Here is a 25,468-nt window from a genome sequence, read left to right on the forward strand (position 1 = left end):
AATGGCATAGGGGAAACACCAGACTTGCAGATACAATGTCTACATTCAAGTTTGAACTAATTCCCTTCAAATCTTTCCGAACTGTAAAATGGGAATAATATTCCCTCACTTTGCTCTACTTTCCCCATAGAGATCTCCGTGACAGGAATAGTAACAGTTTCAGTAACAGTAATTATATCTGTAGAACTGGCTTCAGTAGAAGGAACAGTAGTAATAAGTGGAAATTATTTTTACTATAAACATTATATTGGAATGGGTTCACTGATTCATTCATTCCATTGTACCAGGAACTACATAATTGGCTAGATACACAGAGAGAAGACAGAATTACTACCCCAGGTAGGGAGGGTCATCACCTAGCTGGGGAAAAACATATTGCATGACAATGGGATAAATGTTTGTACACATGGATTTACCTGAATGTTTTCTCTTTGTTTCTTGTCAATGTAAAATGTTCCACCATAATTTTCTGGGAAATACAACTAGCCTTTTCAACGTATCCCTTTTTGTTACTATCTAAACTGGAACAAGTTTCTTTTCTTGGATAACTGTTACTTCCTCTCTTATTAACCTAGGTCTTTTTAACAAACTTTTCATTGATTCACTTGGTATGTACCAGACACTTTGCTAAAGCTCGGATTTCAAAGATAAAAGAGTCCTACTTTCAAGCAAAGAATTTTCCCCATTTTCAGGAAAGCAATAAATCCAAAGTGACCACTTTGAAGATAGTTATAAGGTCACTTTGTGAATGAAGTCTCAGTATCGAGGGTAAAGTGCTAGGATATCTAAGACTTACCTTCAAATAGTATAGCAAGAAAACATGTATTTATGCATAGTGAGAGAAAGCAAAGAAAATTTATAACAGTTGAATGCAACAAATATAAGTTCATTGTTTTATTACTTCAATTTTTCTGTATGTTTGAAATATTTTCTTATAAAAAGTGGAGGAAATGAACAAAAGGTTCAATGGAGTCAGATTACTTTGGGTTACAGTCTGGTTCCAGAACTGTCCAGCAGTATGAGCCAGACCTCATATGAGTTATTAACCTCCCAAGATCTCAGTCTTCTCATTGTTAAATGAGATGTTACACGCCAGAGTGGGTTCTTCTGCACATTAAATTAGATAACTCATGTAAAACATGTAACACAGTCCTGATGCTTAAAAGAATAAAACAAATATTAACTACTATTATTTTATTTGTAAAAGAATACTTCAGAGCCAAGCATGGTGGCTCACGCCTGTAACCCCAGCACTTTGGGAGGCTGAGGCAGGTGGCTCACAAGGTCAGGAGTTCGAGACCAGCCTGGCCAAGATGGTGAAACCCTGTCTTTACTAAAAATACAAAAGTTAGCCGTGGTGGTGGCAGGCACCCGTGGTCCTAGCTACTTGGAGGACTGAGTCAGGAGAATTGCTTGAACCCAGGAGGCAGAGGTTGCCGTGAGCTGAGATCATGCCACTGCACTCTAGCCTGGGTGACAGAACAAGACTCCATCTCAAAAAAAATCTGTGAAATGATGTGGAATTTAAAATATGGAGATCAGGAAGATGGCATTTCCAGGAATAGTAGAAAGTGTATGTCCCGAGAGGTAGGCAAGCTTTGGAGCAGCATGGCTCTGAGGGTATATATCAATCTCTGGTGGTTTTAATCCAGAGTTCTAATGGGTCCCATGACTGGGGAGGACAAGAGACCAAGCTTGGGGCTTAGAGAGTACAAAATTTTAGATCAGAGACAATTGAGTGAAGCTGGGGCTTTTGTAAAGCGACATCATCAACAAGCAATCTAAAGAAAAGCCCTTTTGGACAATGGGAGATGGGGAAGATTCTTGCTTATATCCACCTACCTAGTGAGTCAAGTGAGGTTCGGGGTGGAGCCCATATTCACAGGCATTTAGAACCAGAAGTTTTATTTCTGTGTAGTTGAAAGTCTATTTGAAAATGAACTCAAGTTAGTAGCATCCTCTAGCACCTGGCAGAAGCAAACACAATCCTAAGGAAGGGAAGGCACATTAAGTCCACACTTCAAAAAACTCCTGAAGATTCCATGGAACATAAATTCACAATCAAATCTAATAAAATACATAAGGACCAAGGAAACATGGCCAGAAGTCAACCAAAACAACCAGCACAGAATCAGACTCACAAAACTTGTTAAAATAAATTTAATAAGCTTGTTAAAATAAATTCAATACGTTTTAAGAATTAGAGGTATTAAAAGTATGACAGTGGAACCAGATACTACAGAAATACCCAGACTTTTGAAAGAACACAAAGTTTTACCGCTAGAAGGGAAAATCTAAAAAACGAAAAATGTTACAAATTAAATGGAGATGCAGCATAAAAACTAATGAACTGAAACAGATCTGAAAAAATTACCCAGAACTTAATATAGACAACCAAAGAAGTAGACAGTATAAAATTTCAGATGGAAAGAATAAAAGGAGTGGATATTGGCAATATTCAAAGAGAAAATGACTGGAAAGTTCCCATAATTAATAAGATGAATCCTTAGACTCAGAAACAATGTATTGTAAGCAAAAATAAGAAATAAATCTACATTACGTTGTAACTGCGGAACATCAAGACAAGACTATCATTTAAAATTTCAACAATGGAAGCCAGACGAGGTGGAATTATATATTTAATGCTAGATGAAAATAACAAAGAATTATAATAAGAAAACTATACAGCTCTTATAGATTCATAACTAAAAATAAAATAATGAAGGTAAGAAAACTTTTTCAAAAAAGTCAGATGAGAAAAAAATTGGGAGTATTTATGCCAACAGAAACACCAAGAAATTTCCAAAGGAGTAATACTCCATGGCATCTACACCTATGGTTTTGAGAAGCCCTCATCATCCAGCAGCGAATCATTCTACCTTGTATAAAGGGTTATGATGTGATCACTCAAGCCCAATCTGGGACTGGGAAAATGGCCACATTTGCCATATCAATTTTGCAGCAGATTGAATTAGATCTAAAGGACACCAAGGACACCCAGGCCTTGGTCCTAGCACCCGCTCGAGAATCGGCTCAGCAGATACAGAAGGCGGTCATGACACTAGGAGACTACATGGGTGCCTCCTGTCATGCCTGTATTGGGGGTACCAACGTGTGTGCTGAGGTATAGAAACAGCAGATGGAAGCTCCCCATATCATCGTGGGTACCCCTGGCCATGTGTTTGATATGCTTAACTGGAGATACCTGTCTCCTGAATACATCAAGATGTTTGTGCTGGATGAAGCTGATGAAATGTTAAGCCATGGATTCAAGGACCAGATCTATGACATATTCGAAAAGCTCCACAGCAGTACCCAGGTTGTTTTGCTGTCAGCTACAATGTCTTCTGATGTGCTTGAGGTGACCAAGAAGTTCATGAGGGACCCTATTCGGAATCTTGTTAAGAAAGGGTTGACCTTGGAGGGTATCTGCCCATTCTATGTCAACATGGAATGAGAGGTAGAAGCTGGACATACTGTGTGACTTGTATATAACCCTGACTGCCACCCAGGCAGTCATCTTCATCAACACTCGAAGGAAGATGGACTGGCTTGCTGAGAAGATGCACACTCGAGATTTCCCCGTCTCTGCCATGCGTGGAGATATGGACCAAAAGGAACGTGATGTGATCAGAGGGAGTTTCATTCTGGCTCTAGCAGAGTATTGATTACCACTGACCTGTGCCGGGAGATATTGATATGCAACAGCTTTCTTTAGTCATTAAATATGACCTTCTCACCAACAGGGAAAACTATATCCACAGAATCAGTTGAGGTAGATGGTTTGACCGTAAGACTGTGGCTATTAACATGGTGACAGAAGAAGACAAGAGGACTCTGAGACATCGGGACCTTCTACAACACCTCCATTGAGGAAATGCCCCTCAATGTGGTTGACCTCATCTTGGGGGCTGTCCTGCTACCTAGCCCCAGCCAGCGTTCAATCTTGGGGGCTGAGGAACAGCAGGAGGGTGTAGGGAAGGGAGCCAAGGAATGGACATCTTGTCATTTTTTCTTTAAATGTCACTTTTTGAGGCAAAAGAAAAATGTTTTAAAACATTAAACACATAAATTTATAACCATGTTTGTGGGCAAAAATAAACAATATTATAAAAATTAATCTTTCCAATATATTCTGTAGATTCAATGCAATTGCAGTAAAAGTCTACCAGTGTATTTTTTGAAATTTGCAAATGTGATTCTGAAATTTAAATATAAATAAAATTTCTATAAATTTTATATAAAATTTCTATAGAAGACCAACGATCTAAGACAATCTAAAACACCCCTAACAGAAAAAAAAATTTTGAAATGTTTGTCCCCCCTGGATATTTATTTAGTATAAACTTGTAGTAATTTAGTCACCATGATACTGACACAAGAAATAAACTAATGAAACTGAATAGAGAGCCCAGAAATAGGCCATGTGTATGTTAATACCTGATACAAAACAGTGCTACCCACTACAGCTAATGAGGAAAGAATGAACTGAAAAACAAATGATTGCAACTCATATGGGAAGAAAAATTGATTCACATACCCACTTTACTATTCACAAAAATCAATTACAAGTGGATCAAGAACTTAAACATAAAAGGTACAACTTTTAGGAAAAAATATCAGGGGACATCTTATGGCTTCAGTGTAAGGTAGAATTTTGCTTAAAAGGCTCAAAAAATGCAAACTAAAGAAAAAGAAGAGTGAATCAAACGGCATTTATAAGAATTTCATTCCAAAAAGCTGACAACTCACAGACACACACACACACACGTATCTCCCAAAAAGGCAGTGAAAAACAAGCCACAGATTATAAGATACTTGCAACATCTGTAACTGTTAAAAGCTTAGTACCCAGAATATATACAGAATGCCCATAAATTACTAAGAATAAGACAAATTACCCTATATTTAAAAATGGTCAAAATATATTAGCAGGCGTATCAGAAAAGGAAGCACAAGTGGCCATTAAACATGTAAAAGTAATTCACACTTTATTAATCAAGAAAAAGCAAAGTAAAACCACAATAGTACATCATTTTATTCTAATGAAATTGATAAAAATGTAAACGCACTGGCTAAGATGTAAAACAAAAGAAATTTGAAGACATTATTAGCTCAAGTTTAGGTTAATACAATTTGTAAAATATTTAGGCATTATCTTTTAAAGTTGAATATATGCATACCTCATGATTCTGCCATTTTATTTGCATATGAATCTTAGAGAAGCTGTTATATATATTCACCAAGATATACCTAAAAATGTTCGTAAGAGTATTATTTGCAATACCAAAAAAGTGAAAACACAACTGTACAAGAGTAGAATGAAAAAATGAATTGTGTTACATTTATCCAACAGTATATGACACAGCAGTAAAAGTAAATAAACCACACCTACATTCATCAATATAGGTGAATCTCAAAAGTTATGTTGAGGGAAGAAAGCTAAACATAAGAATATATATAGTGTGACTCCATTTACACACAGGTCAAAAGTAAAATCAAACTAATATTACTCAGGAAATCATACCTATGTTGTAAATGCATTTTTAAAAAGTAAGCCAAGATATTAGCAAAATTGCAGAATAGGGAGCTCTAAACTTTCCTTTTCCCCATAGACACATCAATTTTAAAGCAATACATGGATCAATTCCCATTGTGAGAAATCAAGAAGCTAGTTGACACTACAGCGAGCTTCAGATTAGAACAAGCAAAAGAAAGAACTACCAAACTAAAAGATGGGTCATTTAATATTATCTAGTCAGAGGAGCAAAAGAGCTTGAGGAACTTAAAGGACATCATCAGCTGGACCATAAAAAGTACAGGAGTTTCAGAAAGAGAAAAGAGAACGAACCAGAAGCTTATTCAAATGAAATAATGACTGAAGACATCCCAAATCTTAAGAAATTGATCCAGATTTATGAAGTACAAAGTATCCAAAATGAGATAAATCTAAAAGAAATCCACACCAGAACATGTTATAATTGAATTACCAAAAGTCAAACACAAAGAATTTTGAAGGAAGCAATAGAAAAGCAACTTTTACATCCATGAGAACCCTCAAAAGAATATCAACAAACTTTTCAGCAGAAACCTTGCAGTGCATGGGACAGTGGAATGATATACTTAAAATGCTTGAAAAAACCTGCCAATCAAAAAGAATATACCTGCAAAACTATCCTTTAAAAATGAAAGGCATATAAAGACTTTGCCAGACAAACAAAAGCTGAGGAAGTGCATCACCACTAGACCCACCTTATAACTAGAAACACAATAGCACAAGTACGTGTAAAACACATTGGTAAAAGCAAATATATAAACCTATACAGAATCCTATATTACTGTAACAGTAGTGAATAAGCCTTTTTTTTTAAAAAAAAAAAAAAAAAAAAAGACAGATTTGCTCTTGTTGTCCAGGCTGGAGTACAGTGGTGCAACCTCGGCTCTCTGCCCATCTTCCAGGTTCAAGTGATTCTCCTGCCTCAGCCTCCCAAGTAGCTGGGATTACAGGCGCCCACCACCAACACAGCTAATTGTTTGTATTTTTAGTAGAGATGGGGTTTCACCACGTTGGCCAGGCTGGTCTCAAATCCCTGACCTCAGGTGATCCACCTGCCTTGACCTCCCAAAGTGCTGGATTATAGACATGGGCCACCACGCTTAGCCAAGTCACTTTTAGTTCTAGTATAAAAGGCAAAGATACAAGTATTAAAATAACTATAGTTTTAAAATATGTTAATGAATACAAAGCATAAATAAATGTAAGTAGAGACATCAATAACAAAGTGTAGTGGGGTGAGAAGTAAAAATACAGAGTTATTGTATGCAATTGAAGTTATCAGCTTAAAATAGACTGTTCTATTTTAAGTTCAGTTCTTTCCTATAAATGACTTTAAATATAAATAAGTTAAATTCCGTAATCATGAAGAATGGGTGAATGATTAAAAAAAAAAAAAAAAAAAAAGATCCAACTATATACTATCTACAAGAGACTCACTTTAGATTTATAGACCGATACAGGATGAAAATGAAGGGATGGAAAAAGATGTTTCATAAAAATCACCTAAAATTGAGTAGGAGTGATTATATTAGTATCAGAAAAAAATAGACTAAGTCAGAAACTATCACAGACAAAGAAGGATATTATATTACAAAATGGTCAGTTTTCTAGGATAATATTACAATTATAAATATATAGAAACCCGACATTAACACACTTAAATGTATAAAGAAAACACTGGCAGAAATGAAGGGAAAAGTAGATGGCAATATAAAAATAGTGAGACTTCAATGCCCCACTCTCAACAAAAACATCCAGTCAAAAATCCAGTAAGGAAAAAACACACTTGAACTATTGCTTTAGACCAAAGGAATCTAATAGACATATAGAGTGCGTTCCACTCAATGGCTCAAGTGCACATGGATCTTTCTCTAGAAAAAATTATGTCTCAAATATATATTAAACTTAAAAAGATTAAAATACCAAGGATCTCTTCTTACCCACAATGGACTAAAACTACAAATCAATAGAAGAAAAATTGAAAAATGCAAAAATATGTGGAAATAAAACAACACACACCCAAACTACCAGTGGGTCAGAAAATAAATCAAAAGGAAAATTAGAAAATATCTTGAGACAAAGAAATCACAACATACCAAAACCCATGGGATGCAGCAAAACAGTGAGAGAGAAGTTTATAGTAATAAATGTACATACAGACGATGAAATGGAAGAAACAGCCCAGGAATAAATCCACATATACAGTCAACTGATTTTCAACAAAAGAGCCACGAATATACAATGGGAAAAGGACAGTCTTCTCAATGAAGGAAGTTGGAAAAACTAGATGTCCATTAAAAGAAAAAAAATGAACTCCAAATAACCTAACTTTATGTTTGAGGGAACTAGGCAGGGAGAAGGAACAAACTAAGCCCAAAAGTAGCAGATAGAAAAATAATAAATATTAGACAGGAATTTATGAGAGTAGAGAAACAATAGGAAAAAAATCAATGAAGCTAAGTTTTTTGAAAAGATAAAATTGACAAATCTTTAGACTAAGAAAAAATTCAAATAAAATCAGAAATAAGAGGAGATATTACAATTTATGTTACAGAAATAAAAAGGATGGTAAGAAACTACTATGAACAATTATATACCAAACAACTGGATAATCTAGAAGAAATGATAAATTCCTAGAAACATACAACCTACCAATACTGAATCATGATAGAAAATCTGAACAGATCTATAACAGAAAGAATCTGAACAGATCTATGTAAGGAGACAGAATATGTAATTTTTTTTAAAAAAAAAACGCTTCCCAATAAAGAAAAGCCAAGGATCAAGAACAAAGCAAGGATGCCCACTCTTACCACTTATAGTCAACATAGTATTAGAAGTCTTAACCAGAGTAATTACACAAGTAATAAAAAACATCTAAATCAAATGAAGGAATAGAATTGTTTCTGTGTGCAGATGACGTGATCTTATATATAGGAAACCCCAGAGACTTCATATACACACACACATGCTCGCACACATACACGCATACACTCATACACACGTTATAACCAATAAGTGAACTCAGTAAAGTTGCAAGGTATAAAATCAATATACAAAAATCAGTTGTGTTTCTATATAGTAACAATAAACTGCAAAAGAATTGATGGAAACAATCCCATTTACAATAGCATCAAAGGAATAAAATAGAAATAAATTTAAAGGGTTGAAAGACATATACTGACTACAAAACTTTGGGAGATGAAGACAAAAAATGAAAAGACATTCTGTGTTCATGAACTGGAAGACTTAAGTGTTCATATTAACCAAAGCAATCTACAGATTCAATGTGATCTATATCAAAATCTCAATAGTAGTTTTTATAGAAATAGAAAAAAATTCTAAAATCCTCATGGAACCACAAATGAGTAGCCAAAACAATCTTGAAAAAGAACAAAGCTAGAGAAATCATACTTCCTGATTTCAAAATATGTAACAAAGCTACAGTTATTTTTCAAAATATGGTACTGACTTACAGACACATAGACCAATGAAACAGAAGACAGCACCCAGAAATAAATCCACATAGATATTGTCAACTGATCTTCAACAAAAGAGCTAAGAATGCACAATGGAAAAATATTTTTTTCTTTTTTTTTTCTTTTTTTTTTTTTTTTGAGATGGAATTTCATTCTTTTTGCCCAGGCTGGAGTGCAATGGCGCAATCTCAGCTCACTGCAACCTCTGCCTCCCAGGTTCAAGTGATTCTCCTGCCTCAGCCTCCCGAGTAGCTAGGATTACAGGCATGTACCATTCACGCCCAGCTAATTTTTTTGTATTTTTAGTCGAGATGGGGTTTCTCCATGTTGGTTTGGCTGGTCTCAAACTCTTGACTTCAGGCGATCCGCCCACCTCAGCCTTCCAAAGTGTTGGGATTACAAGGGTGAGCCACCGCATCTGGCTGATGAAAGGATAGTCTTAACAAATGGAGTTGAGAAAACTAGGAGTCCATATGCAAAAGAATGAAATGGAACCCTTATCCTACACCATATACAAATATCAACTCAAAATGGATTAAAGACTTAAATGTGAGACCTGAAACTGTAAAACTATTATGAGTCATAAGGGTAATGATTCATAATATTGGTTTTTGGATATGACTCCAAAAGCACAGGCAACAAAAACAAAAATAGACAAATGGGATTACATCAAACTAAAAAGCTCTGCACAGGCAAAGAAACAATCAACAGAGTGAAGAGAACACCTATGAAATGGGAGAAAATTTTTGCAAACCATACATCTGATAAAGAGTTCATATCAAGCAGATATGAAGAATTCAAACAATACAAGGAAACAATTTTAAAAATGGGTAAAAAAAACAGAATACACAATTCTCAAAAGATATACAAATGGCCAACAGGTATATGAAAAAATGCTCAATATCACTCTATCAGCAAAATATAAATTAAAACCACAATGAGGTATCACTTCAAATCTGTTAGGATGATTATTCTAAAAAAAACACATACAGAAAAAGATAACAAGTGTTGATAAGGATGTGGAGAAAAAGGACCACGGTACACTGTAGGTATGTCAATTAGTGCAGCCATTATGAAAAACAGTATAAAAGTTGCTCCAAAAACTGAAAATAGAACTACCCATTTAATCCAGCAATTTCACTTCTGGGTAGACATCCAAAGGATATAAAATATGTCAAAGAGATATCTGCACCCCAGTGTTCACTGCAGCATTATTTGCAATAGCCAAGATACAAGAGCAATCTAAGTGTTCATCAGTGGATGAATGGATAAAGAGAGTATGTTGTATATGTACACAATCGAATACTACTCAGTCTTTAAAAAGAAGGAAATTCTGTCATTTGCAACAACATAAATAAATTTGGAGGACATCCTGTTAAGCAAAATAAGCCAGATGCAGAAGAACAAATATTGCATGTTCTCAATAGTGGAATCTAAAAAAGTTGGACTCACAGAAACAGGGAGTAAAATGGTGGTTACCAGGGGCTGAAGTGGAGGTAAGGAAAGGTTGGGAAGATGTTGCTCAAAGGATACAAAATTTCAGATAGGAGGAATAAGTTGAAGAGAACTGTTGTACAGCCTGGTAACTATAATGATAATGCTTTGTATTTTTAAAAGTCACTAAGATTTTAAGTGCTCTCATCCCCCAAAAATAATGAAAGGCACTATGTTAGTTTGATCTAGCTATTCTACAACATATACATCTTTCAAAGTATCATGTTGTACATGATGTGTATATTTACAATTGCATTGTATATAATTGTATACAATTTTAAAATTTTTAAATAAAGAAAAAGGAAAAACGTATATTCACCCAAAAACCAAAAGAAAAAAAAGCCAATAAGACAAAATTCTGAATTGTGGTTACCTTGTAAAGGGGAGAAGAAAGGGATGAGATTATGGAGGTATTTACAAGGACATTCAAAAATTGTTATTTTGCTCTATTATTGCATTTTTTGTTACTTTTAAACTGTATAAATAATATTAAATATTCTGTGTGTATGCTATATTTCTCTAAAACTAAAATTAAAACACAATCTGAAAATACATACTATTTGCTTTGTACCTTTCATGTGTATCATCTATATTTATTAAAACTGGCTCAGATCTTAACATGAACAATAAAATCAAAATAAAAAATAGAATTATATAGAAAAATATATCCCCTCTGTTGAAACCCCCAACACAATTAAAAAATTATGATCATTTTAGCATACTGTGTAAAAATGTGCACTGAACACCATTTACTGCTAGGGTACTAGAAGGAAGATGGAGTTGTCGCAGGTGTCCTCTTCCACACAGCAGATGGCAATTAAGCACTCCAAAGAACTGGAAAGGGTTTAATCCTGGAAGCCACAGGATTCAATTTGTGCTTTAGAAGACCACTTGGACTGTTACTTAGTACATTGTAGAAACAGGGAGTTAATTACTACTAGTCCTAGATTGGAACAGAAGCAGAGGGTAGAACTAGGATTGAGCAGTGTTGGCAGCAACAAAGTCAACAGATTTAAAGTCTGTTTTGAAGGTAGAATATGATATGTTGATGAATTAGATGTGGAGATAACCTTATAAAATAGTAATATGTCAAAAATATATATAGTTCTCATTCTCTAAAGATGCTTTAGTTATTTCAGCGGATTTCTCTGTTGTCTTTGTGAGTTATACAGAAATTTAAAAATAAAAATAAAAATCTCTTGGCTAATCATAATACTGACAGCACTACCCACGCCACGTCCATGCATTATCTTCCACCAGGGAAAACATGTGGAACCACCAGGAGGTTTCAGAACTGCCACAAACTCTTTCAATTATTGATAATAAATTGTGACACACACTATTTTATTCTTTAACATTCTCAAATTTTTATAAAGATAAAGATTTAAAGCCTTTTGCTATTATAGCCAGCTACTGTATGACCCCATTTCCAAATGCATTGGTTACATTCTGACCCTGCTCCTGGAATAATAAAATACACAAATGCTTACTGAGTGCTTGCTAAGCACCAGGCACTGTTTGTAACACTTGTGAGAATTAACTGGTTTAATCCTCACTTCAGTCCTGGGAGGAAGTGAGTCTCTATCTCCAGTCACTGTACATGAATCAAACATGTTTATTGCTTCCCAGACTTTAAGTTATAGAAGGAGCTCAGAGTCACACTGACACCAGACTGTGTGTTTTAACCTCCCCAAATTGCTCTTAATGGATCTTAAGTGTCTTTACTGATTACTTTTTTTTGAAAATACCCAAGGAAGATTCATAAAAATTTAGAAAACATACAAATATTGAGGAAACAAATCAGTCTATCCCCAAAGATTGAGGACAAATGATGTCTCTATCATAAAGAGATACAGAGAAACTAGAAATGCAAATTTCTAAGCAAATAAACTTGATAGCACCAAGTATTCCAAATGTTATAAAAAAAATATAGAATGAAACCAGCAAGGACCCAAGGATCCCACTTAAAGCTGGAAAAAAAAAAAAAAATGTAACATTGGGATACACAATGCTGAACTTGATTTTCTTTTTCAACTGTCACACTCTAAACAGATTAAACTTAAAATTCTCAGAAGCCACAAGAACCGTATGTGTTTGACAGGCAAGCCACACCACTGGGGCAGAAGCCTGTCACTTACTTACACTTAAGTACTAAGCCTGTAATGAATGGTTTATAGTGGTACTAAGCCTGTAAAGCACAGGTTATAATGGTTTTCAACCTTGACAACACATTAAAATCACCTGGTGTGCTTTCTTAACTAACTTTCCAACCCCTGAAAGTCTATTCTGTGGTCTGGAACCAATTCGAGGCACCAGGAGTTTTTATAAATTCCCAGGAAATTCCAACATACAACCAAAGCTTGAGAACCACTGCTTTAGATCTAGGCCTATGGAGGTTCTCACCACTGCAACACAGCCATGCTCTGGGCTTAACACTACCTTGAAAGGTAAGAAAATAAGCAAAAGGTTGAAGCCATCTTCTGAATTCGTATAGACCACCATGAGCACTTGGCTAGACTACTTCCGCAAGTGCTACCCACTAGGAAACTTAGCTATCTATCAAACCAGCCACCACTGACAGCTTCTTTCAGATGTATTTCCTTTACCATGTGAACATGCTTGGACATCAATAAATAGTATAGCTTTCTTCATTGTAACTACCAATTAGATTAACTATGGATTAGACAAAAGGGAAGATGGGAAAAGGAGAAATTGAGGACCTGATGTGTGCTAGACATTATATTCATTTGCCATTGAATCTTTACAACAATCCTATAAGCAAAGAGTATTTTATTTTATTGCTCAGGAAACTGAGGTTCAGTGGGGACTGAGTGATTTCCCAAGATCCCAGGGCTACCACAGAGGAACACTGGGAAAGTGACACAAACTGCCTTTTACTATACCACACTGCCCCCTAGGGCTACAGGGGTCTATGGCACGCACTGGAAGTTAAAAGAATTTGAAATACCAGAAGGCAGCAGCTGGCTTGAAATCTTCCCTGGTAGACCTAATTGGATGTGATTGCTCTTTCTCCCAACACTTACAGCCTTTTCTGTGGGTACCACTGGCTTGGCACAGACCTCTTACTGCCTTTTGTTAATGGCTAATTCATGTGCTTTCAACTAATTGCCATTATACGCAAGCTCAGGCAGGGCAAAGATATTCCTGGTATTTTTTTCATCTACCTCAGAGCCTAAAATTGCCTTAGAGCAGTGCTTCTCAAAAGTAATGTACATATGAATCACCTGTGGACCTTGTTAAACTGCAGATTCTAATTCAGAAGGTTTGGGTGGGGCCTGAGATCCTCCATTTCTAACAAGCAGTCAGGGGATGCCAATGGCGCTGGTGAGATAATTCTTACCATGAATAAAAAGAAGCCAATTATTCCACATAAGTGGGGTTTTTTAAACTAGACTTGAGGAACAAGCAGCTATGGGTGTGGCTTGGGAAATGAGATTTCACAACATATTTCAATCATTTTTTTTTTTTTAAGGTGCCTCGGTGCTGCATGCAACTATCAAGACTCTACAGTCATCTCTTTCCTGTTCAATGAATCTTTGCAGATTGGTTATTTGATAGGTAGGACATCTCAACATGAAAAGAAAGCACCTACAAAATACAGTTGAATTTCTCATGAATAACACAAAAGAACATTAACTGGTTGGTCAATGTTTTGTTTTGCTTTTAATTAAGGATAGCAGTCTATTCCTTCCACAATTGCTCCTGTTTGTCCTGGGACCTCCTGTGTGGCCACTGTGTCTTTGGAGCTCCCAGAGTGATTGGGATACTTTTTTTCTTCTTCTTTTTGAGAGCTTCTTGCTCTTGTCGCCCAGGCTGGAGTGCAATGGCGCAATCTCGGCTCACTGCAACCTCTGTCTCCCGGGTTCAAGGGATTCTCCTGCCTCAGCCTCCCGAGTAGCTGGGACTACAGACATGCACCACTACGCCCAGCTAATTTTTGTATTTTTAGTAGAGACAAGATTTCAGCCATGTTTGTGGGGCTGATCTTAAACTCCTGACCTCAGGTGATCCGACTGCATCAGCCTCCCAAAGTGCTGGATTATAGGCGTGAGCCACAGTGCCCAGTCCATAAATGAGATACTTCTGGGAAAACCTGTGGGTAACCTCTATTAACAAATTCTGAACTAAACACAGGCATTACAAATAGCAGCCTCTACCTCAGCAGATGTGAGTTCAAGCTCTGGGAACATCTTACTTCTAAAAGCTTCATTTTTCCTCCAGTACCACCCCCATGCAAGACTGAGGACCTTTGGCATAATCCAAAATGTCCAAACTCAATTTATTCACAAGAATTATATTCATATACCCCAACAGAATGGCTTTTCTCATTCACAATATTTCATTATTGATTTTGTGGTGACACAAACGAGGGTCTATGCTGTATGTGATACAAAACATATAAATACTCCTGGAACATGTCATATTGTAGCTCAGAAGAAGACATCTCTATCCCATATTCACCTTTGTGCCCCCACCCCCAGACACCCTACCACAATGGCACAGGGTTTTATAGAGATGTCACTGTGTCCCTTGAGCAGCCTCAATTTCCTCAACTATAAAAAAGGACTAATAATACCTAGCCTGGATGTTTCCATGAAAATTAAACGTATATATCTTCCTCCAAAAGTCCCTGGCAACCTCTAGCCAACAAATCTAGACCATTTCCTCCCATGCACCCCCCAATCTTAATCTTAATACCCTCAACCATAACCTCATCTCCTTATATCTTCTTTCTTTTTATAGAAATGTGCCTATCTCTTAGTCTTTCCAGTTGGGATCCATCCTCTTTTGATGACAACAGTTAGAAATAACAAATAACTTCACACAGTCAGTTCTCTATAAATATTTGTTACATGAATAAACAATTGATCCACCTGTAAACAAATCAAAGCCAGTAGATCCTAAATATTCAGTTCTAGAAATCTCTACTATGGGGCAAAATCAGTTGGGAAAATATTAACAAATAGCAGCCATTTATGACAAATTCCTTTTAATTCAATTTATTTGAGTCCCCCTTCACAAAAAGAAAGGAACAAATCAAAGGTGCCACCAATATTTAGAAATCATTTGAGAAATAGTGCAGCAACCAGAACATCAGGCTGTCAGAAGTACTGCAAGCCTGCCTAAAGCTTACACCTATGATAGTTTTTTGTTTTTTGGTTTTTTTTGAGATGGAGTTTCACTCTTGTTGCCCAGGCTGGAGTGCAATGGCGCAATCTCAGCTCACCACAACATCTGCCTTCCAGGTTCAAGCTATTCTCCTGCCTCAGCCCTCCTGAGTAGCTGGGATTACAGGCATATGCCACCATGCCTGACTAATTTTGTATTTTTAGTAGAGATGGGGTTTCTCCATGTTGGTCAGGCTGGTCTCGAACTCCCAACCTCAGATGATCCGCCTGCCTCGGCCTCCCAAAGTGCTGGGATTATAGGCATGAGCCATCATGCCCGGCTATGACAGCTTTTAAGATGTATATAGAAACATGCAAGAAAATGCCCAGCACCAGGAAATTTGTGTGCTCTTGATACATATATAAGACCACTCATGAGTAAACTGAGGCTGTTGCTACTGCACATTGGAGGTTATTATAAAGAGTAAAGGAAATGGCATATGGGTTTTCTATTCCAGCAGCACTCAGTAGATATTCAGAAAAGTGCCCATTCTGGCTCATCTTGGTGGTTATTTTCATCCCATTGGCATGGGGAAGAGTAGCAGATGCTTAATTGACGTGTTCATTGACCTTATTAAAGAAAGCTTTGACCATGACAAACATTTTATGTTAGGCAATCTTTGCTCTTGTAGTCTTCCAAAATCTTATGAGAGGTAGCGTCAAATTCTAAAATATGTAGTCATACAGGTATGATAAAATTGCACTCAGTGGCAGGGAAACAGGAAATGATATAAACAGAATGATGGAAAATCCCATCATTGAAAAGAAAAAAACTTCATAAAAAAAGATCAAATCACACCACCAAATGACATGACAATAAAAAACGTAAAGAAAATCTATGGCCGGGCACGGTGGCTCATGCGGGTAATCCCAGTTCTTTTGCAGGCCGAGGTGGGCAGATCATGAGGTCAGGAGATGGAGACCATCCTGGCTAACACGGTGAAACCTCGTCTCTACTAAAAATACAAAAAATTAGCCAGGCGTGGTGGCTGGCACCTGTAGTCCCAGCTACTCGGGAGGCTGAGGCAGGAGAATGGCGTGAACCTGGGCGGCGGAGCTTGCAGGGAACCGAGATGGCACCAATGCAATCCAGCCTGGACAAGAGAGCAGACTCAGTCTCAAAAAAAAAAAAAAAAAATCTATAAGAAAGCCTTTAAAAAATGTGAAAAAATAAAACGATTATTAATTGAACAAAATTTAGCCTATAAATTTAAGATAGGCAAACAAGAGACTTATCAGGATAAAATTTTACTAAAATGAAATTCATATATAAATGGCCCAATGGAGTGAAAACAATTACCAGCAAACAAGATTCATAGCAAAATGTCAGAGCCAAATGATTCAATGGCAAATAAAAAACAAAAGACAGGACACAAAGAGTGCATGTTATTTTATGTTATATATTCAAGTAGTAACGAAATCACCTTTTCTATTTTTCCCTAAAACTGTCAAGTATTTAACTTGTAATTGCCTTTAGTATACTAACTGAAAATCTATTCAATATCCTGTTAATTAGGTTATACATAATATAATCTAGGGGTTACAGTGAACACATTCAAAGGGAATGTGCTCATTATAAAATCCTGTTACATGTGGTTACAGTCTCTAAAGAAAGCCTATGGGAATCCAGGTAATTTCTGTATTTTAGACATGTGTGGAAAATGCCATACTTCCTCCTCTCCTGGAGGTTTCTGAGGAATGTGTTTCATTCCATCTGAAGCCTCAGGCATGTTAGAACTCCTCAACCAAAGTGTATTCTACACCTTATTCTGCCCTCCACATTGAGGCACCATGCTTCACAAATTTCTATCAATGATTATGCTCAGAGGTGTCCACAGGTATTGTTTTGAGTTTTGGATTTTTTTTCCAAATTCACATGTCCATCTTCCTGTTGATTATCTCCCTAGCGCTGTGACTTAGGTGTGCCATCCCCCACTTAGAGAAGTGTGAGATCTATTAAACAATCCAAAATCTTGAGCCAAGAAGAGTACTGGCTAAATATCATTAAGGACTAGTTTTGTTTTTCAAAAAAGTAATTGGACATACCCCAGCTCAGCACATTCATTTATATTTACTATTGAAAAACTTAAAAAATAAAATGCTAATACTAGGAAAGCAAGTACTTTGTCTAAGTGAAACCAAAGTTAAAAACTAAAATCACTCTATCTCATATATAGTTCTTGAGTAAGGAAAAGGATTCATGCCCTTGACTCTGAAATGAACTTCACGACTGCCCCCAAGGAGTTCATTGTCTACATGGAAAATTCTGAAGTTGCAGAAAAATATTTCCATTTTATCCACATCTCATTTCCACATCCACCTCTTGGACTACGGTCGAAATTTTATGACTATGGCTTCTTCCCTGGGCTTTACATTGTCCTCCACTGAGATGCAGATAGTATTAGAAAGTTAACACCTTTAGACTTATCACTTTTATCCTCATATACTGTAAGTTACCTGCCTTTTCCTGAGAGCTGCTTCTGCAGGAAGCAGTGGCAGGAAGATTCTAAGAGAGGGTGAGGCCAGGTGCCTAGGAGGACAGCAGCAGCAGAAAGGGAGCACTAAGGACACAGAAGGCGAGCCAATCCTTTCCCAGTTTTACTTAAGGCTTCAACAGGGAAAACTCTATGAATACAATTGCAAATAGAACATCTTTCTAAAGTACATAAGCCCAGAGCTGCTTTAGGTGATGTTACAATTGGAGCCTGGACCTCTGCCCACTGTACTTGTTTTTCTAGTCACCAAGACATCACAGAGTTCTAGGGTTTCTTGGACCCTAAAGGTCCAGGAAAGATGCTTTGAAAAACACTGGCCTATTAGAAGTTGCTGTTGTGAAAGAGATTTTCTTATCTATAAGAACCATTTTTTCTCTTAAACCTATAATCAAGGATTTATTATTTCAGAGGTTAATTTCTGAATAGGTGGTTGGGAGATAAATTAGAAAAGAAAGGTATTGTTGATTGTTGTTTTTCAGCCAGATTCTTTGTACTATTAAGATCTTGATTTTCAAATAACATGGAGCTTAAGCCCAGAGGCTAAGGGAGTCTCACAGCTCCATAGACGGAAGCACTGCTTGAGAGCTGTACAAACCCAGACATTCCCTTCTCTCCATCTCCTGTTGCTGCTTCTTTCTTGCTGCAGGTGGGTTTATTCTGTTCTAAGCTCATTTGAAGGAAATGGTCTCAGTACTAATTCCAATTTATATCTTCTCTGTTTATGAAACCAGCCAAACCAATTCCAATTTAAGTTTTCTAGAAAGTACTTTGCTCAGCTCAGTTGAGCTGATTATTCCCATCATTCTGATTGTTCCCGTCAGAATAATCTGTGTGACAACTGTGCTATGGTTAGGACAAGTTTCAGAAAAGGAGACAAAACACTAGACAACTTCACAATAGTTGTCCAGCACTTTCTTCCTGGAAACCCATGCCCCGATACAGCAATGATGAGCCGATTCTCCCTATCACTTCCCACCTCCATATTCAGTGATGTCATATTAGTAGCCTGAAATCAGCCAGGAGGGGAGTATTTATACCATGAAAACTGGCAAATGCTACACATTAGGGCTTTTTTTTTTTTCAGACAGCCAATTTACCAGCACACCACTCTCAGATAAGTCCCCTGTGATTTGATTGGAGACAGCCACATTAACATCCACCCACACACTGCAAAGTACTGCAGATAACCTGGGTGTCCTTTTCTTCATAAATATATTCCTCTAGAAGGAACCCAAGTAAACATGCTCACCCAAGTATTTTTATGTGTTTAAGAAAATAAAGTTAGACTTGTGCATCGCCATGGGTCCAGTGACTGCATCCCTGAGCATTTAGCGTAGTTTTTCAAGCATCTCAAGCATTGTCCACTATCTTCATTACAAGGTTAGATATAGGTTAGAAGAATCTTAAAAATTACCCCCTTTCATAGTAAAAATTAAAAGCAGCAAGTAGAGAAATCCAATACAGAAGGTGTGAAGTGGTAGAAGTTACAAAAGCACTCGCTGGGATACCACAGGAGCTCTACAAATGTTTGTGAATGTATGAAGAAAAGAAATGAAGTAGAGGCCAGGCGCGGTGGCTCAAGCCTGTAATCCCAGCACTTTGGGAGGCCGAGACGGGTGGATCACGAGGTCAGGGGACCGAGACTATCCTGGCTAACACGGTGAAACCCCGTCTCTACTAAAAAATACAAAAAACTAGCCGGGCGTGGTGGCAGGCGCCTGTAGTCCCAGTTACTCGGGAGGCTGAGGCAGGAGAATGGTGTGAACCCAGGAGGCGGAGCTTGCAGTGAGCTGAAGTGAGCTGAGATCCGGCCACTGCACCGCAGCCCGGGCGGCAGAGCGAGACTCCATCTCAAAAAAAAAAGAGAAAAGAAATGAAGTAGAAAGAGGAAAGGAAAGGAGGTATGGGGGTGGGAAGGGGGAAGGACAAAACATAAACCAAATAATGAGATGACAAGCAACAAGACAAGCCTCCACTGAGATAATAAGCAAAAGACATTAGATAAGTATAAAAGCATTCATTCACTCAACAAATGATATCAAGTGCCAAACACAGGGCAGGGACTTGGCATAAAAAAGTCCATAAGACACGGTCCCTGCCTCAAGCACTGTACAGTTTGGTAGAGAGAGTCAAGTAAATTGACATTTCAATACTGGTAAATGCTATGATTAGTTAACTACCCCATGCTGAGGGAGATCATAGAAAGGCTTCTAATCCAAAGTTGAAAGTCCCAAAAGGTCACACTTCCAAAAAAAGGAACATCTAAACCAAGACCTGAAGAACAAATAAAAGCTCCTTGAGTGAACAGGGTGGGGCAAAGGGCATTTCAGGTGGAGGAGAAAGTATATAAAAAGGGTTTGGTGTTGAGTGGAAATAGGCAATGATGGATTTAACAAGTTCTGACTAGCTCAGTATAGCGTCCAAAAGAAAGCTGGAGATGTAAGTCAAACCAGGGAATGAAGGTCTCACATAGCCTTCTCAGAATTGGGACTTTGAGGGCAAAGGAGAACCATCAAAGAATTGAAAGAAGATATCACTTTAGAGAAATCAGGGGGTCCTGTTAATTTTATCTCCTGAATCGCTCTCAGACTGGTTTAGCCCTCTCCATGACTTTTCCAGCTGGATTGACATGACATCTCCAGCTGGTCTCCTTGCCTCCACTTTGTCCTGCCTCTACACTATTTTTCCACATGGAAGGCAGGGAGACCAGCTGGAGATCATTGCAACAATCTTGTTGAGGGACTGCTTTGGTGAAGAAGAGAAGTGGTCCAATCTGAGAGCCATTCAGGAGATCGAATAAGCAGGGCTCAGTGAGTAACAGGACTTGAGGCAAAGGAGTCAGGTTTCCAGGCTTCTGACTTGGGCAGCTGGGTGGATAGTGGTGCTCTTTACTTTAAAAAGAAATAAAGAAAAAATAGGTTTACTAGGTAGTATGATTTGGATATCCATCTCCTCCTAATCTCATGTTGAAATGTGATCTCCACTGTTAGAGACAGGCCTAGTGGGAGGTGTTTGGGTTATGGAAGTGGACCCCTCATGAATGGCTTGGTGCCCTCCTCCCAGTAATGAGTGAGCTTTCGCTGTTAATTCACATGAGAGCTGGTTGTTTAAAGGAGCCTGGCACCTCCTCTTTCCTGTCTTGTTCCCTCTCACCATGTGACAGGCTGCTCATCCTGCACTTTCCATCTTGATTGTGAGCTTTCTGAGGCCTCACCAGAAACTGAGCAAATGCTACTACCATGCTTCTTGTGCAGCCTACAGAATTGTGAGCCAAATAAACCTCTTCTCTTTATAAATTGCCCAGCCTCAGATATCCCTTTATAGCAATTCAAAGTAGACTAACACAGTGGGGTAGATCAGGAGTTTTTGTCCTTGAGGTGCTATGGGACATCCCAGTAAAGATATATAGTTTATTCAAAAACATATATAGTTTATCCATATATATAAAGATTAAAGATATATGGAGATATAAAGATATATAAAAAAGATTAAAGATGTATCTTAAAGATTATATATAACTTATTAGTTATCAAGTTTATTCAATAAAGGTCTCCATGATTTATAATTTTTATGTTGTGTTTTGAGGTGGTTAGTAAAAAACATGGCTTTTCCCCCCATCAAATGAAGCATGGGCATAAACAGAAGCAAACTACCACCTCTGATGATTGAGACACGTTTGGGAGACTCAGGCTGCCAATGTTTCATTCCTGATTTAGAGGGAGGGCCCAAGGATCCCTGCCACCTGGTATTCATGTCCTTGTGTAGCCCTGTTCCATGCTATATATGGCTGACTCATAGGACTAATAAGATACTGTGAAAATGACAAATGTGACTTCTGAGGCTAGGTCACAAAAGACATTATGACTTGTCTTGCTCTCTCATGAATCTCTCTCTCTCTGGGGGAAATCAGCTGCCAGGTCATGAGGTTACCCAAGCAGCCCTGTGGAGGCACTCTTATGGTGAGGAACTGAGGCCTCCTGCCAGCAGCCATGTGACTGAGCCACCTTGGAAGCAGATCTTCTAGCCTTCAAGCCCCCAGATGACTGAAGCCCCAACCCCCTTGACTACACCCACATGAGAAAGCCTGAGCAGAACCACTCCTCTAAACTTCTAAATTCTCAACTCACAAAAACTGAGATACTAAATGTTTATGGTTTTAAGCCAACAAGTTTTGGAGGCAATTTGTTACACAGCACTGGATAAGTAATACAGAAACTTACATGCCAGGTCACAGCAAATATACTGGAGAGCTGTAGGCCTCCCCACTGGGGCCTTCCCCTATAAAACTTGAGGCAGTTTTTCTCAGACTCCCACAAGCAACAGAATCATCTGCTAGGCTTACTAAAATACAGATTACTGGGCCCAACCCAAGAGTTTCTGATTCGATAGACCTGAGGCAAAATCAGAAAATGTGGTATTCTGGAGTGAATTCCAGGGGTTTGGGAGCTGATGAAAACGATGTGACCGTGAGAGGGCAGTAACACACAGCAAGCTTGATTTGGGTGACACTGAGAAGTCAGCTCCTGGGGGAGTTTCTCAGAGCATGAGACCATTCCGAAGAGAACGATGACAAGGGAACTGCCGAGAGAGAGAGGGAATCAGAGGGGAGGACTACAATTACTAATTGGTGCCCTCAGTTGCCCAGCAAAGTCTCTGGGTCAGTGAGCTCCCAAGGGCAGCAAACCTAGGAGTCTTAGTATAGATGCAGGGTTTCTCCTATCAATGGCTAGCAGATGTCAGGTGCAGTTTCACAGGGTAAGCAAAACAAAAAGGCTCTAAATGGCTAAGAATCTACTTATCTGGGCTATGTTTAAAACAACTGGGTGTGTAAACATTGTGTTTGGCACTGCTGGGCTTTTGAGCTCACTGCTCCCAGCCTCCTGTGAGGGAGTAAAGAGGCCCAATATACAGAGGCCATCTTTAGCATTTATGTAACAAATTTTCACGTCTCCAGGTGCTGGTACTGTTGGCCCAAGAACACATTTTGAGAAGACTGGCCTCGAGGAACCACTAATGTGTGCTTATGGGCAGGATGGCAGTGGAGAAGAGGGTGAGGCTCAGTGTCTTCTCCCAAATTTTCATATTAAACAAAACCTCTTTCCCCAGAGAGAAGTAGCAAGAGAGGCAGAGGGAAATGATTCTAACAGAAGTTCTAGCCACATGGAAGGAAGCATTAGCAGTGAGGAATAACTGTTCTCTCCCTAAACATACCACCCAAGGTAATGATTCTACATCCTAAGAAAATGTATTTTTCAGAGGCATTTTTTTTTTCATTGTTTAGTGGAAGGAACTCCAATGAGGACCATCTGGTTTTCTATAAACAGAAACCAGTTTCATTATTCTGACAAACAGTACTTTGCCTGCGGGTGGTAAAAGCTGTTTATATATCCTTACCTTAATTAAGTCATCTCTGACTAAAAATGATCATCTCACAAGTGTTCTCAACAGACTTTCAAGAATTCTAAGAAATACGTCCATTTTTAGTGTTATAGAAGGTATGTAAATTGAGATCTAATACTGAAGCTGTTTCCTTTAATTCCATTTTGAGTTGCTTTTATTTCTCCTTTATAACATTCATGTTCCCATAATTATCCATTCCTTCAATCATTATTTATCTAGTCTTAGTGACTATGTTCTGTGCATTAAGAATAGCCCTGGGTGCTTTGAGATGATAGAATTTAAAGCCAGAGCTAAGACTAAAAAATAAAAACAAAACAAAAATTTTTTTTTTAATTGTGAGAACTTATATGAAGAAAACTTGGTTACTGGGAATTTTCAATATACTCTATTGATTTTAACTATTTTATTTTCCTTTCTCCCTCCATTCACATTTAAGGGAACTAATACTAAATTAGCATGAAGAGCACACGCCTGTGATCTCAGCTACTTGGGATGCAGAGGCAGGAGGATCACATGAGCTCAGAAGCTCAAGCCCAGCCTGGACAACACAGAAAGACACAGACTAAAAAAGAAAAAAAGAAGGAAAAAAAACAGCATAAAGAATTCCAGGGACACAAGACAACACAGCCATTTTCCTAGCCAAGAAAAACCCCAGTTTGCAATTTACTGAATAGAAGTGTGCCACCTGACAGTAGTTTTAATGACTGACAATGAACCTTTTGTGAGTTTTGCACTTCTCTTGGCTGAAATATCCAAACTGGCTCAAAGAAGCTCCAGCCTCTTCATTCTGTAAGTGTTGATACTATTTGCATAACTACCTGTCATTATCCCCTACCAGGTGCCTCCTTTCCAACCTTGAACATTTCTTGATTCATTATAATTAAAGAGCTAATGTAGCCATTCAAGTTCACATTGTCAATGACCATGTAATCATCTTCCCTAGTGGCCAGAATTCCGTTCTTTTTATGAGGTTACAATTAAATTCCCTCCAGCCATAAGGTCAAAAGAATCTGGAACAGTTAGCCTTCCCAGTGACTAATTTCACACCTGTGACTCTGACATATAAAATAAGACCTCTTAAATGGAAGGTGTCAAGTTAAGAAATAATATACATTTGACTACACCTGAACTGAAGTCAATTAGATGTAAAAATTAAAGACGGTGGCTTCTTTTCCTGTTACTGGAAGTGATGCTTGACATTCTACTTATCAATTTAAGACATCCATGTCCCTTAGAAATGTTAAGGTAATTTGTTTGGAAAAGAATTAAAATGGCCCAAAGCCTCGGTGAGATTAAGATAATGTGTTCATGTCTGTTCTGTGTAAAAATTTGTCTATCACTTTATTTTTTTCCCTTTCTAAAGATTTGTTTTTCTAAAATAGATTTTATTTTTCTGCTGTTGAGGCTTCTAATATTTTGTTAAGAATTACATGTATTATTTTGTTAATAATCACTATGCACAGCTAAATACCATGAGCCAATTTAGCCTCCGACTTCCAAAATGTAACATTGGCCAATGGAGCTGCCTTTTATTTCTGTCATCTTGAAATGTACTGTGGACCTACCCCTTCACCTACAGCTTTTAGTGATTCTCAATTTCACAAGTCACACACCACCACCCCTAACTCCTTATGCCTTTCTCCTCCTTTCTCCTCTAGGAGTTGCTTCGAGCAACAAGGCTATTTACTGGGAGCTTCGCAAGTCTAACTTCAATTGGAAGTCGTTGTCGAGTTTCTATCAGCGCACTTTGAGTGGACACCCAATTAAGAGACTGCTTATGGCAGCCACAGTGCCCCTTCCCTCATGGCTGTAAGGGCTCCTGGAAAAGTGAGTGTGACCCACTGTCAGAAACCT

General features: G+C 37.9%; 1 pseudogene; it reads left to right on the top strand.

Annotated features, from left to right (window-relative positions):
• Positions 1-1,515: 1,515 nt before the first annotated feature.
• Positions 1,516-25,365, top strand: LOC104666508 (annotated as a pseudogene).
• The last annotated feature ends 103 nt before the right edge of the window (positions 25,366-25,468 follow it).

The sequence above is a fragment of the Rhinopithecus roxellana genome, chromosome 18, assembly GCF_007565055.1.
Source record: "Rhinopithecus roxellana isolate Shanxi Qingling chromosome 18, ASM756505v1, whole genome shotgun sequence".
NCBI classification, from domain to species: domain Eukaryota; kingdom Metazoa; phylum Chordata; class Mammalia; order Primates; family Cercopithecidae; genus Rhinopithecus; species Rhinopithecus roxellana.